Here is a 15,467-nt window from a genome sequence, read left to right as displayed (position 1 = left end):
GTGGTCAGAAGGACCAGAGGAGCTGTAACAGCAAGACTGATGGAGTGGACTCCGAGGACGTGCAGCCAATCCTGTGCTTGGTAAGTGAGGCTGCCCCCCCTTCCAGCTGCTCATGGAAACACTGGTGAACAGAGCCCCTAAAATACGCAACCAAGAAATTTTCAACAAATGCCAAACAGTAACTAAACACAAACAATATTCCCTAGAAATTATAAATAAAATCAGGAAACAGAAAGGGCTCCCAACAGATGTAAATGTTTTCCTCTAAGATGCTCCTCCCGGGGGAAGTAGAAACCCAAGCTGCAGAATTTCTAGAAACATAATGAAAACTAAAGCAGTGTTTAGAGGAAAATTTATCACATTAAATACTTTAAGTCTTTAGAAACGAAAGCATGAAAATAAGAGAGTGGAGGCTCCGATTCAGAAAGTCAGAAGAAAATAAAAGAGTAACTGATGGAATTAATAAAGGCAAAAGCAAAAAAAAAAAAAAAAGAGAGAGAGAGAAAAAAAGCATTCCGATTAACAGCTAAACTTTAAAAGTGGGTTTTGGAAAACATCAATAAAACAGATGAGTCCCTCATAGCAATAAAAATAAACTAAGAAAAGGGGGAACAAAATACATAAAATAAGAAAGGAGAGAATAACCTTCAAAAGAAGACAATTTTTTTAAATCATGGAAATAATTGCACATCTCTATGCAGATAAATTTGGAAACCTAGATGAAGCAGGTAATTTTCTAATAGAAAAAATTTACAAAAACAGTGACCCCAGAAAAGATAGAAAGTCTGAACAGACCTATTTTTATAGAATTAAAAGAGGTATCTGTCAGCGCTACCACTAATGAAAGCTACCAAACCCAGGTGATTTCACAAGAGAATTCCACCAATCCTGTAAGAACAGATTGTCTTACAATGATTTAACCTCAAGAACATAGAGAAGGAAGGAAAATTTCCAAATGATTTTTTATGAAGCAAGTGTGAGAATGAATCCAGGAAGAATGAAGAAGGCAGGCAGCAGGGAGGAAACGTGTCTAAATCAATGGTTCTCAAGTGTGATGTGAGGACCCCAGGGGTTCCCAAGACCCCGTTGTTAGATCTGAGAGTCCTTAGTTTTCCAAGCACGCACTTGGTGAGGCAGAATTTTCCGTATCAACCTTCATCAAACAACCCAGTAAAACAGTCTGAATGCAGAAGCAGCTATTTTCGGGGGTCCCCTAACAGGTAAGACATTTGAGAGATTAATTGCATTGCCAAAATATAAGACAATGCCCCTCTCCTCACTATACTTTTTTCAGTTTAGGAAAGCATAGGTTTTCTTTATAAAAATGTTATTTATGTGAACATGTAATGAGTTTATTGCTGCTCTTTTAAAGGAATTATTTAATAAGTATTTTGAAATGCTCTCAGGGTTAATTTCTAAACTATTACACATCAGCAGCAGAGCTTCTCAACTGTGACACAAATGCCATTTTGGACCAGGTGCTCCTTTGCTGTGGGGATGCCCTGGGCTTCGTGGGATACCTGGCAGCGTCCCTGAATCCCCCACTAGATGCGGCAGCTGCAGCCCGCCACACACACTGTGTCCGCCAAAAACATCTCCTGATCACACCGCATGTCCCCTTGGGTGGGAGAAGGCCCACCCCCTGCTGAGAACCACAGTAGATACAACTCACAAAAGCAAAAGTTCTTTAGGGCCTTCAATAATTCTTTAAGATTATTGGTAAAGAGACCAAATATTTGAGATTCATTGCTCTTTACTTATGAATACAAACATAAAAATTCCCTTAAAAATTAGCAAATTAAAATTAAATTAAAATTTAGCAAACAGAATCTAACAGCACATTAAAAAACAATACATCGTGACCAAGTGGGGTCTATTCCATGAATGCAAGGATGGTTTGATAGTGGACAATCTACCAATAAAATCCATCCTATATCTTTAAAAAGAATGCTAGGCAGGTAATTTAACAAAATCTAACTTCACTTCCTGATTGAAACACTCAAAAAAGTAAGAGCAACTGGAAGTATTACATATGCTCACTACACGCTTCCCCCCGAGATGGCACACTCACTGTATAGTTCCCTGCGAGGTGACAGTACCTAAGACCCAGAGTCAGTGTTTACTTAAAGGACAAACACTAGGGCCACTCCAGCAAACAGCAGGAAGCAGGCAAAATGCCCATTACTTAACCGGCCGGTCACGTGCGTGAACACAGATGGGCCACTGGCAACAATGTGCATTAGCAAAGTGATTCCAGCCATGTAGTCACCAAAGCACACTTGACCGAATCTGGTTTATACCAGGACACAGGAATGGTCTACCACAGAAAATCAAGAAATCTAGTTACTGTCAGCAAGAGATAAAAGGAAAAAACCGACACGATCGTGTCATTAGATTCGGGAAAAGCAGAGGGTGAGTTCAACCCCACTCATAGCTGCTTACAGGCCTCTGCCACCGAGGCTCCTGCTGCTCAGAGATCTTACCGCAGCCACTGTGACAAGACACATAAAGAAGTAAGAGAAATAGGACTTAAAAGAAGAAAACAAGCTCTTGTCATTCGTTGATGACAAGACTGTCTACACAGAAGATCCAGTAAGTTCTTGAGGCAAGTCCCTGGTGAGGACGGGGTGCCGGTGGGCTGGCAGCAGCACTCAGGCCGGCAGTGCCTCCCCGCCGGGCCTGCCAGGGGCTTCCTTGGGAGATGCTCACGTCGCTGGAGGGACCAGAAAGACACGAAGTGGCACTAAAACCAAGAAGGGGCCCCAGGTGTGTGAGGCGACAGGTCTTCCTTCAGCATCCAGGGCTGTCTGAGCACCACGGTCCCCTGCCTGCCTCTGTCCCGACGTTTCCACGGGAGACCACTTCAGGCAACGCCAAGTGGGGGCGGCGGCTCAGGGAACCCTGGCCCCAGGAGACGCGTCCCCCAGGCGCAGCCCCACTCCTGCCCCAGTTGGAGCTGCTGGCGCGGAGCCAGGCAGGTGGCAGGATGCCTGGTGCTGGGACCTGGGGATTCAAGAGGGTTCTCCGGTTTTCAGGTCTATTCACAAGAGATGAAGCGTTGCCAGGCCATCAGCGTCCATGGGACAAGAGACAGGGCCCCGATACCGCGGCCTCGCGGACAAGCGGAGTCAGCGGAAGCCCGGCCATGCTCGGACTTTAGGTGCTTGAAGGATGCGGCCTCACTAACGAGCACTGGCGACCAGGCAATAAAATGCCTGCAGACGTGCGTGCACATCACAAGAGGAACAGCGTGGAATGTTCCAGAAAGCAGACACTCCCTGGTGGAAAGGGACTCTGGCCCAGGCCACTGTTCATGCAGGGCCTCCCCCCTCGCCCCCTGCAAACTTAGGAACTGCACCAGCCAGAGACGCCACGTGGGCAGGGGGCAGAGTCCACCTTCCAGCGGGTCGGGCAGCTGGGCCGGGCGGGGCCGGTCCGACACGGCAGAGGCACGGGGCCCTCGCGGCCGTCTCCGCGGACCAGCTCCACCGCGCCCCCGGCCCCCGCCAGCCCCTCCCTCAACACGAGTCCGAGCGTGCTGGCTCTACGACGCCTTCTGAGACACGCAAACACATCTCTGGAAAGCGTACTCTGGTCCAAATAAACTATGACCTGTGCTCTGAAACCATTACCAGACACTTCCTGTAAAGCATGTGTGTGTACGTGTGTGCATGCGTGTGGACACACGTGTATACCCAGCTCTTTAGCATATACACATAAAAGAGGAAGTCAAGTTTTTAAATGAGGTGGGTCTGTGTGCACTAAGGCTCCCAAGGAAGTTAACAATCACGTTGCACAGATGCACGTTGTGACGGGCAGACACAGGTTTAGAAACGCTGTGCATGTATGTTCTCATGTGTGTTTTGACAAGCTCTGGAAGGACAAACCACAAGCCATCTATAGCAGTTCCCTCCAGGAAAAAGGGTGGGATTCGGGTGGAGTAAAGAATAAAATTTTGATTATTTATCAGATTTGGTTCTGTGTTTTATTTTTATAAGCACGTATCACTTCTTTGATTAAAATTTAAATATTAACAGAAATTATCTTGCTTGCTTATAAAGCGCCCATCTTTTGTCTCTGCAGCGGGTACGACAGTCCCACCAATCACGCTGAACACCGGCAAGACTGTTTTCTAAGGAAAAAGCTTACCCTGTAGGGGCCACGTCTTCTCTAGACACTACCTGGCGGTCACAGTCTGAGCCCTCTGCTCAGCCCCTCACGTTGCCTTTAGAGCAAAGAGAGCCCGTCCTCAAACTCGGGCCAGGGTGGAGCCGGGCAGGGGCTCCCACCGACTCCTCCCTGTGCCCACCTCCCGCACCCCGGCCGCAGGGCCCCTCCCTGAGGGCGTGAGGGCCTTGCACTCGGTTCTGAGTCCATGGTCCACATGGGCCACGGCAGGAGGGCTGGGGTTTCAGCATCAGTGCCCAAGACAGACTAAGGAAAGCCTTCTGATCATCTTAAACCTGTAAGGAGAGTTGGCGGAAACCAGCACGAGCCAAACCTGCAGTAATTACACAGAAGAGACGCTTGCTTTGTCCTGCGGTTTGTCAGTGAGGGGCCACAGCCAGTGACTGAGCGCTCTGCCCGGGGCCACGCTGGGCTGGTTCTCAGGAGCGTCAGTGCCTGGGGGTCCACGTGGAGGACCGCCCCACAGCCCGGGCCCCAGGGGTCTCCCGGCCTCTCCCACCAGGGCAGCGATGGCTGGTTCCGCAGGGCTGGCGCAGGACGTGACTGCCAGCACGAGTGTCCTCCAGGGCACCACACATGCCCGCCCTCAGGGCAGGGCAGGGGCTCCGAACCCCAGAGGGGCCACGGGGCAGGCGAGAGCAGGCAAAGGGCTCGTCCTCATCGGAAAAACACAAATAAGAGTCACTCGGCACAGAGCGGGAGAGAACTGAGTGATGAGGGGTTTTAAGGTGCTCAGCTCCGCCGGCATTCCTAGTAAGAGTGTCAGAGTTCTCCAAGGGGTTGGACCAGGCTGTGGCCACCAGGACGCCGAGTGAGCCCCCCGCTCCTCACCCGCAGCCGCCAGCTCCGTCTCCCCTCCGCAGCCACGGGCCACACAGACCCCACACTGGGCTTTGTAACTCTCGTTGCTCTGACGATTAATGAGGGTGCACGTCCTTCTGGGTGTTTATGAGACATTTGGACGTCTTTGGAGAGGTACCAGCTCAAGCCATCAGCAAACAGTTTGCTTTTAAACTCCAACACCGGCGACAGCAGCCTGGGGCGGGGGGCGTGCTGCTGCCTCTTCCCTGCCTCTATGAAATGGCAGGTTGTGTGCACGTAACTGGAAGTCGTTTCTGTAAACGTTGAGTTAACCTGGATGCTGGGTTGTGAATCCGATCTGGTATCATTCCGTAGCTGAAAAGCATAAAGTTACTGGTTCTTTTTCCAGTCCTCAATTGTTAGGGAACGTAGAGGCCCCATCCTCAGAAAAGATGGAGATGAGACTGATTCCCGTCTCCAACCTCCCAAATTCCATCCTTCTGGGAGAAGGCTGCCTGATAGCCAGTGACCTCGGCCATTCTCCCCCCGGAAACAAACCCCTGCTGACGACATGCCTGCCTTACACAACGCAATACACTTCACAGATCAAAAGGCTCTTGGTGCCACCCACAGCTCCCGCGCCGCCGCCCGGGGCGAGGGCAGTTACAGGAAATTCTCCTTTCTGCCGAGTACAGTTGCCCCGTTGCCAGGTGATAATCAAAAGGGAAGGAACACACGGAGCACTCAATTTTAGGATACAATGTAGTTTGGCTTTCTTTTGCACAGAATAGCAGCTTGCAACAGTGTAACAGTGGAAACCATAACTGGGTACTGAATCAGTAATGAGCAAAAAAGGCGACTACACCTTTGCTGACTCGGGAGGTTGGAGACGCTCAGAGAACGCAGGGGCTGAGGGCTGTCATGGGTCTCACATCTGTCACCAGTTATCCGATGAGCATGCATAATAAAACATTTAATTATAAAGAGACACTAAGCAAAGTAATTTTAATTTGAACACTGAGGAGGAACAGCGGTGCCATTCATGTATTCAAGCAACACGACTGGTAACCAGGCAGGACCATAAACACAGAAAGCAGGAGACCAGCCCTGGGCTGCACTGACCCTGCCCCACCCCAGGGGCTTGACCTTGAGTGACGAGCAGCTCCCAGCACGCGGGGTCACTGTGACAGGAGGTGGAACTGCCAGCCCACCAAGAGCTGGGGACCACGAGCTAACCGTGTAAACTGCCAAACAGAACGGCTGGACTCGCTCCCTGCAGAAGGGGTGCTAGGAGACAGATGTCGCCCGGGCCCAAGAAGCAGCAGCAGGAAGAGGCCTCCTGGTCGAGGCTGATTAAGACAAAAGGAGCCCGTCGCTCAGGCACCTCACACAGCAGATCCCAAAACGTCTGGGTGCCGGTGCAGAAGGGAGGTGGTCAGCATGGGCCCTAAAAGGCCTGGGCTGCCCGGAGTCAGGACACGGAGGACAGGAGAGCACCCAGGTCACTTGAGGTCACTCTGTGGGACAGGCTCTGTCCTCAGTCCCAGATAACTAGGGACACCTGGTTAACACTGGGCTTCCCAGGGGAGCTCCCTGCAGAAGCAGAAGGCTCCGATGGCAAACAGGGCTCTCCTTCTCCTGGAAAACGTGCACTCTGACCACCAGATCATACGTCCACCCTGGATGTCTGAACTGGGCAGCTGCATCCATCTCAAAGACACGTACGTGCATGACTGAATCACCGTGCTGCGCGCAACCAACTATGCTTCCATTAAAAGAGAGACAGACAGAAAGACTCAGGGACTTCCAGGTCTGCGGGGTGATGCCCACAGACGCCCCCACAGGTGCCCCTGCAATTTTAGCTCGTCCCCCCAGGAAAGGACAGAAGGGGAAAGAAACTGCTCTGCCTGAACTTTTTCATTTGGATTTGGGCCAAACGGGAACTGATTATAATAAATATCCTTTGGCTGGAGGAAACCTTTAAAGTATTCACCCCTTTAAGAAAATCAACCAACTACACACTAAGGCCGGACCGCGCCCCAAGGGCCCCTTCCATGTCATCGAAGCCAGATGGGCAGGCCTGGCTCTCCAGGTGGCAGACTTCCGTGTCTGCCAACAGAGCAGGCCCGGGGCACGGGGCAAGACCCACTCCAGCGCTGCTCTGGGGGACAGAAATAAGCACACACACGTGGCTCAAGCGTCAGGCGCCTCCTCTAACTCACCGCGGCACGGGGGCAGGGGGGCAGCGGGGCAGCGGGGCAGAGTCGTCCTCAGAAGGCTCCGACTTGAAGGCCCGAGAGTGAAAGGCACAAGCACAGATTCACCTGCGCAGGAAAGACACAGCGTGAGTGAGCCACACGCAGCCACGTCACATCAGAGCCTGCACCTCAGGGAGACAGACAGTGACGGATGTGCCTTGTTTCCCGATGTACCCAACCGGCCACCAACAAGCAAACAGCAGGGACAGCCTGTTTGGGCCTTTTCGAGCACTGTTGCTGCCCCCCGCCTCATAAGGAGGCCCAACAGATGGCCCATAAATGAACAAACCAGAGAGGCCCACAGGTCACGCCCCAGGAAGGACTGCAAAGCAATTTCAACCTCCCCGCGGGCTCCCAGAGCAGCTGACAGTGAGCTGTCTCCCACAGAGGAGGCCGAGCAGACTGGCCTCCAGGCGGGGGGCCCTCTGGGCCCTGGTTCCCCGCACAGCAACCTTGCGGCCTCAGCTGCACACCCGCTGCCCCCCAGACCCCCAAACCCGGCGGGATGGGCTCTCCAGACCAGACCAGCCCTCCTGCCACACAGCTTGGCTGCAATCAGCAAGCAAAATCCCAGCCTACTGGCTAATTTAGCCCTTGTTTTTGTTTGCTTGTTTTAAATTGTGGTAAAACACACACACAAGTCACCACTGGAACCACGTCTAAGCGCACAGGTCAGTGGCATCAAGTACGTTCGCAGTGTGTGCAACCATCACTACCGTCCACCCACAGACCCTGTCCCTCTTCCCAGACAAACTCGGCCCACGACACTCGCCCACCAGCCCTGGCCCAGCCCCTGGCACTCCCCACCTGACCTTCCGACCCCGGGAACTTGACACGAAGGTGCAGTCACACAGTATTTGTCCTTTCGTGTCTGGCTTACTTCCCCTCAAGGCTCATCCATGTTGTAGCGTGGGTCAGAATTTTGTTTTTAAGGCTGAGTAATATTACACTGCATGTAGATACCACTTTTTTCTTCTATAAATCTTACAGTTTTAGCTTGCACGCTTAGATCTGTGATCCACTTTGAGTTAGTTTTTTAACATGGGACGAAGTTGGGCAAAGGTTCAGCTTTATACACAGCTGTGCGAAGGTCCTGGTATGTTTATTGACAACACGCTCGCTTCTCCGCTGAACTATGTTGGAACTTCTGTTGGAAATGAAGTGACTATAAATGTGTTGCTTTGTTTCTGGAATCTTTCCATTCTGTTGATCTTCATCTACACTTTTTTTGCTACTTCCACGGGGTCTAGATTACTGTAGCAACAGAGGAAGTCTGAAAACCAGGGACTCTTTTGTGTGTCTCTTCAAAATTAGCCCGGCTCTCCCAGGTCCTTGAATTTTCATGTAAATTTTAGACTAAGTCTGTAACTTTCTACAAAAAGCCTTGCCAGGATTTTGATTGTGACTGCACCGGATCTATGTATCAATTCTGGTAGATCGGCATTTTAAGAACATCGGGTCCTGCGGCGCATTCACAGAGCATCTCTCTCCGTTTACTTAGGTCTTCGGTTTCTCTGGCACCATTTTGTTAGATTGATCCTCCCGACGTTCACACTTTTGATGCTATTATAAATGGTGTTTTATTACAGCTTTTATATGTTCAGTGCTGGTGCACAGAAATAAAATCAGTTTGTTGTAATAACTTGGTGTCCCGTAACGTCACCAAACCCATCCATTGGTCTAGTAACTTTCTTGTGGGTTTCTTAGCATTTCCCACATCGGCCAGCATGTCATCTGTGAATAAAGACAATTTTACTTCTTTTATTCCATGCTGTATGTCTCTTCTTTCTTTTCTTGCCTTACCTTTCGAGGACAATGTTGAGTGAGGTGAGAGCAGATGTCCTCTCCTGGCTCCCCGCCCGGAAGGACACCGTCGGTCTCTCCCCATCAGGCAGGACACTCGCGACAGGCCTTCCACAGAGCCCTTTACTGGGCTGAGGGCGTCTTCTCTGTTCTGGACTGCTGCGGTCTTTTTTTTTTTTTTTTTTTTTTTGGCTTTGCTTTCGCTTTCTTTCTTTCCTTTTTACCACGAATGAATACTAAGTCCTTTCTTTTGTCTTTTCTGCACCACTGAGATGGTGATACGGTTTTTCTTTTTCTGTCTGCCAGTAGAGTGAATTGTAACAACTGATTTAGAATGTTAAACCAACTTTGCATCCCATCCGGTATGACGCAGTATCCTTTTCACATGTCGCTGGCTTTGATTTGCAAAAATTTTCTAATTCCTGAAAGATTTTGCCTATGATGGATACTGGTCCACGGCCCTTGTTTGGTTTTGGTGCCAGGGGGACGCTGGCCTCACCGAGTGAGCTAAGACGCATTCCCTCCTCTCCCAACTCCCGGGGGACTTTGCAGAGAATCCGGGCTGCTTCTTCCTTGAATGTTCGGTAGAATTCATCAGTGACGTCAGCCGGGCCAAGAGTGCTCTCCGTTGGAAGGTTTTATACACAAATTGAATTTAGGGGACAGGGTTACTTGGGTTGTCTACTTTGACTTGAGTGAGTTTTAGTGATTTGTTTTGTTCCAGGAATCTGCCCCTTTCGTCCATGTGGCAAACATTTCTCAGCATCGAGTGCTTCATGATACTCCCTGACCACCATTGTAGCACCTGTAGGGCTCGTAGCGATGCCTCCTCTCTCATTCCTGATTGTGGTACTTCCTCTTCTCTCCCTCTTTTTTCTGATCAGTCCAACTAGGGGTTTATCAATTTTAATGATTCTTTCACAGAAACAGCTTTCAGTGTCATTGATTTTTCTTCTTTTGTTCATTTTCTATTTCATTGATTTCTGCTCTTTGCTCTTTATTTTTTCTTAAGGTTGAAGTTTGAATCATTGATTTGAGGCCTGTTTTATGTTCTGATATAATAATGCTACTCATTTCTAAGCACTGCTTTTACTCGCATTCCACAAAACCTGCTGCGTTGTTGTAATTCTCAGTCAGTTCAAAACGCTGTCCAGTCTCCCTCGTGATTCTCCCTCTGGGTTATTTAGAAGTGTGTTCATTTAGTTTTCAAATATTTGGGGGGGGGTCCAGATACCTTTTAATTACTGATTTCTAGTTTAATTCTCTGTTGGTCAGAGAAATCTTTGTAAGGTTTCAGTCCTTTTTCATTTATCAAGATTTGTTAATAAAAAATGTTAAAAAAAAAAAAAAAAAGATTTGCTTTTCGGCCCAAATTTGGTCCACCTTGGTGAAAGGTCCACGTACATGCAAAGAGTACGCATTCTGCTGTTTGGACGGGGTGCTCCATGGATTGGTGGTGCTATTCAAGCCTTCCACATCTTTACTGATTTCCTCTCGATTATTGAAAGAGGAGTGTCGAAATATCCAGCTACAGTGGTGGGTTCACCTAACTCCCCTTTCAGTCCTGTCAGTTTTCGCTCTGTGTATCTTGAAGCTCTCATTAGGCGCGTACTCACTCAGTGCTACGTTCTCTGGGTGAACGGAGCCCTCTGATCACCACGAGGTACCGCTCTCATCCCTGGTAACATTTCCTGTCCTGAAATCTGCCTTGTCCCATACTCATCTATCTACTTGGATTACCCTTTGACTCATATTTGCAATCAATGGTATCTATTTTTCTAACCTTTTACTTTTAACCTATCTGTGTCTTTATATTTAATGTGGAAAGCACTTTTACCTAATGTTTTTTTAATCTGATCTGATACTCTGACACAATGCCTTTTATTTGGAGTTTTCAGGCCATCCACAATTTGATGTGATCATTGACATGGCCGGGATTAAATCTATCCTCTTTCTACCTGTCCTATCTGGGTTTGCAAAGTCAGGGATGATTAATTTTTTCAGCTTCCGAATATCTGAAGAAGTCTTTATTTTGCCTTCACTTTGGAAAGGGATTCTGTGGCTGTGGGACTGCAGGCTGCATTTTAAAGATGCCCCTCCACCGTCTTTGGCTGCAGAGCTCCTGGTAAGAAGTCCGCTGAGATTTCACCTTGGTTTTCTCTGAACACTGTAGGTTTTTGCCTCTGACTGCTTTTAAGATCTTCTGCTATTAAGATTTCCAGAAATTTGATTATGATTGGTTTGTTTTCTTTATATTTCTTCTGCTTAGGATTGATTGATCTTGAAAAATAAGTTTTCATCAAATTTGCAAAAATCTTACCCATTATTTCTTTCAAACATTTTCCACCACACACGCCTTTTTCTGGAATCCACGTTCATACCTGTTTCTCTTCTCGTGGTGCGCTGGTGCCATTCCTTTTTCCCCTGTCTTTTTCCTGTGTTTCGTGTTAGAAAGTTCCCAGTGCTGGATGTTCAAGAACCCTGACCCCGCCTCTGCAGCGTGGGACCTGCTGTGACCCCGCCCACTATGTCTTCCTCTTCAGGAGACTCGGGTCTTTTTTATAGCCTCCATTTGCCCATCTTGTTCGTATTTTCTCTGTGACATTGAACACACGCAGCACATTTATAACACACATTTTAACATCCTTTTCTGCCAATTCTATCATCTGGGAGGTTGTGGATCCACCCAGATCTGTTTCTGATAACTGACTTTTCTCATCTTCTGGGTTACGCTTCTCCACTCGTGTGTATGCCGAGTGCTGCTTGCTTGGTTCCGGGACACTGTGAACACGATGTGTTGAAGGCCCGGCTTTGCTGCAGCCCCTCAAACGCTGTCAGGCTCTTTTCAGGGGTGCAGTTACCTTACTCAGAGTGGTCTGACCCTTTCAAGGCTTGTTTCAAGCTTTGTTTAGGTGAGTCCTGGGGGGGGCTTGTGTTGAGGGCTATGGGGACCCTAGCCGATGCCCTTTGAATTGGGACTCCTTCCACCTGGCGGGTGAGAACACTAACTTCCTTGCAGCCCTGTGTGAACTAAGGGACTTGTTCACCTCCTCCTTTCGAGGCTCTCCCAACCTTGGTGGGATTCCCACACACGTGCGCGGATCAACAAGCAGCCTCAGCCTGGGGCCCCTCGGCTCCCCAGAGCATTTTATTCATGCAGTCCTAGCCTCTCCAGTACTCCTGTCCACTGATTCTAGCCCAACGTGGTCTGCCCCGCCGCCCTGTGCTCCGCGGATGCTGCCGGTGCTAAGCTGGAGGGCGGCCCCCCACTCCTGCCCTGTCAGGGGTCACCGCCCCGGGCTCCTGTTGTGCACTGTTTGAAGTCTGCAGCTTCACGTACTTTGGTTTGGTTTTCCCATGTTTCAGTTGGGGGTGAAATCCAGTCCCTGTCATCCCATCACGGTTAGCAGTGGATGCTAGAATCATGCACCCCATTTCCCACTCAGCCAGGGCAGCTCCCCTAACAGATCTGACGGCTGCACCTTATCTGAGAAGCACTGGGCAGCACCTCGAGACAGAGGCTGGGGCTGCACGGAAGGGGTGATGCCTGCGAATTCTCAACAGGTGTCCAGCGACCCTCCTGCACTCGGTTAGGTATTGGGGGCAGGGGCAGCACAGGACAGGAGGGCGCATCTCAGAAGCACAGCAGCGTTTAGCTCGCCCCCGTCCCCCCTTCTCAGTCTGTGTCTGTTCCCGAGACGCTGAGCACGCCGAGGGCATCGCTGGCGCTCAGGCAGGGGCGGCTCTGACGCACCCGAGCTCCTTCTACGCCCTGGGACAAGCCCCTCTCGGATGTGCAATTTTTTTACTCCCATCCTGTGTGTTGTCTTTTCACTTTCTGGATGGTGTCCTTTGAAGTACAGAGGTTTTTAAGTTTGATCTCAAAGCCAGAAAAAAAAGCAGATTATCTTCAAAGGAGAGTCAGCCTGGCAAGGACCTGTTAGCAGACGAAGGACGTCAAAGGCCAGTGCATGACGTCGTCAATGTGCTAAAAGAACTCAGCAGCCAGCCCAGATTCTACAGCCCCCAATGCATCTCTGAAGGAGCAAGTAAAACTCAACAGAAGGGGGAAGGGGAGAGCTTGCCACCAGCAGAATCGAACTAAAGGGACGTCTCACACGTGCACTTCAAGCCAGAAGAAATGACCTCGGATGGAAAGTCAGAGATGCAAAAAGAATGAGGAGCAAAGAAAGTGGCAGGTCCATCTACAAATCTAAAAAAAGCAATACTGTGGGTTATTAAGCAACACTGAGGGCGCAGCAACGAAGGCTCGTGGGGTGAAAAATCAGGCCCCCAGCAAGCCGCGGGGGGGGGGGTCAGGGGTGTTGTCGGGCCCTCGGCACCCTGAGGAGTAAAGTACTAGGTGATCTCAGATTTCTGACAAGTAAGAATGTTGTAATTTCTGGGAAAACCATCAGAAAAACAGTAAGAGTCTATAACTTCCTAATTGTAGAAAAAATGGTCCAAAAAATGAAAGGATCAATAATTAACTTGAAAAAAACAAGAAAGGAGAAAGAAAGAAAAAAATACAGCACAGATAACAAAACATAAGACAGCAGATTTAAACAAATCCATCTGTAATCACATTTAAAGTAAACCAAATGAAAACTCCTGTTAAAAGTTTTTAATTGTCAGACTTAAAAAGATTAACCAAACTTCAATTAAAAAAATACTTTAATCATAGGCTGTGCACAAGCTACATCTAAGATATAAAGATACAAAAGGGTAAAAATAAAACAGAAGGAGGATACAAGGCAGTTATTTCCCAAAGGTTCAGCTACGTGAACTTCTGACAGAGCCGACTGTGGGCAGAAACCCCCCCAGGAGACAGATGCCTTCACGTGACAGACACGTCGTTCACAAAGGAGATACAGCAATTGTAAACCTGTGCCACTGGTAACGCAGCCCCAAACACATAAAGCAAAACTTGACAGAAACGCACAACTGAACAGGCAGATCCACCGTGATAGCTGGGGATTCTAACAGACCTCGCTCAGTAGTCGATAAAGCAGGTAGACATGAGAAACCAATGAGGATGCAAGAGTTGGAGACGTTTTCTGGAAAGGGCCAGAGAGCAAATATTTTGAGTTCTTCAGGTGGTCTCTGTTGAAACAACTTAGCCAGTCATACTGCGAAACAGCCACAGACAATACATAAACCAACGGGTGTGGCTGGGATCTCATTAAACTTTATTTCTAGAAACGGGTGGTGGGCCAGATTTGGCCCATGGGCTGCAGTTTGCCAATGCCTGATACTGAAGGTTTACACAACGCGATTAATAAACTTAGTGAGCTCACCAAAAACTAACCCCACCAACTGCAGAACACAGTCTTTTCAAAGAAGCACAGAGTACTTCCAAAATCTGACCACATGCTGGGCCACAGAGCGAGTCTCAACAAATGCCAAAACACAGGCACCAATCAGAGCATATTCTCTGACCAAAACGCACGGACACTTAAAGAAAGGCCACAAAAAGATATTTGGAAAAGTCCTCATATGCTTAGAAATTCAAAACAGTTATCAACAATCAAAAATAAATCAATTCGGAATTAGAAAATCTATTGAACGGAACAGTAACAAGAAGATATAACATCACGTCCCTGAGGCCGCGGCTAAGGGTCACGCTGAGTGTGTGCTAGAAAACGTCAGAAGGCTGAGAGCGAAAAACGAAAAACATAAGTTAGAAAGACAAAAGAGAGGAAGGAAATAATTTAGAAAACAGAAACTGATGAAAAAAAAAACAGAGAAAGCCACGAAGGTGGTCATTTGAAAGAATCAGTGAAACTGGCAGTTTCAGCCAAAGGACCAACATGGAGAGAGGCGTCACGGATGGCGTCCAGAGAGAGGAGAGGGCGCAGCCAGACGCTGCGGATTTGTCTAAACAAGAGGGAACTGTGAACAGCTTAGAGTAATACGCTTGAAAGTGTTAGCTCAGGGCAAGTTCCTAGGAAGAATAACTGACAAAACCTTAAGAAGATGCAGAAAGCCCAGTGAACACTGCAGCCCTTAAACAGCTGGAGCAGAGGTCACCACAAACCCAGGCCCTCCACCGTGGCCCCTCACCTGGGAGCGCCCCCCTCGCAGGCCCCTGGCACCTCCGGGCCTGCCTGGCCGGAGCCGGGCCCTCAGACCCGCAGGACAGGAGACATCGTCTCCCTCCTCAGAAGGAGAGGAGAAATTTACCTGAGCGTTGTTTGTTCAAGAACCAAGGAAGGGCTGGGAGAGCCGGTGTGCATCTGGGTGGAGGGCTGACAGCAGGCGTGAAGAGAGTGTCTGACACCCCGGAGCTTCTGCGCTGGTCCCAGCCCCACCCTGCAGGGAACCTGAAGGGAGGCAGCCACCACACCGCTGTGGGCCCAGGGGACACTGACCGTCCAGACCCACAGTCCTGCTGCCACGCCCAGTCACAGGCCCAAG

At 49.2% G+C, this 15,467-nt stretch overlaps 1 protein-coding gene across 3 annotated transcripts in view; it reads right to left on the bottom strand.

Annotated features, from left to right (window-relative positions):
* AGPAT3 (1-acylglycerol-3-phosphate O-acyltransferase 3) overlaps positions 1–15,467 on the bottom strand; it is a 78,631-nt gene that overhangs the window by 48,611 nt on the left and 14,553 nt on the right. Inside the window, exon 2 of one of the 3 annotated variants that reach the window (XM_064476460.1) lies at positions 7,212–7,313. The exons of the other annotated variants lie outside the window; for them this stretch is intronic. The gene's annotated coding sequence lies outside the window, so the exon portion shown is untranslated. The remainder of the gene's footprint in view (positions 1–7,211; positions 7,314–15,467) is intronic. 3 annotated transcript variants of the gene reach the window in all.

The sequence above is a fragment of the Camelus dromedarius genome, chromosome 2 (assembly GCF_036321535.1).
Source record: "Camelus dromedarius isolate mCamDro1 chromosome 2, mCamDro1.pat, whole genome shotgun sequence".
In the NCBI taxonomy this organism is placed as follows: domain Eukaryota; kingdom Metazoa; phylum Chordata; class Mammalia; order Artiodactyla; family Camelidae; genus Camelus; species Camelus dromedarius.
This window is presented reverse-complemented; position numbering and strand designations above follow the sequence as displayed.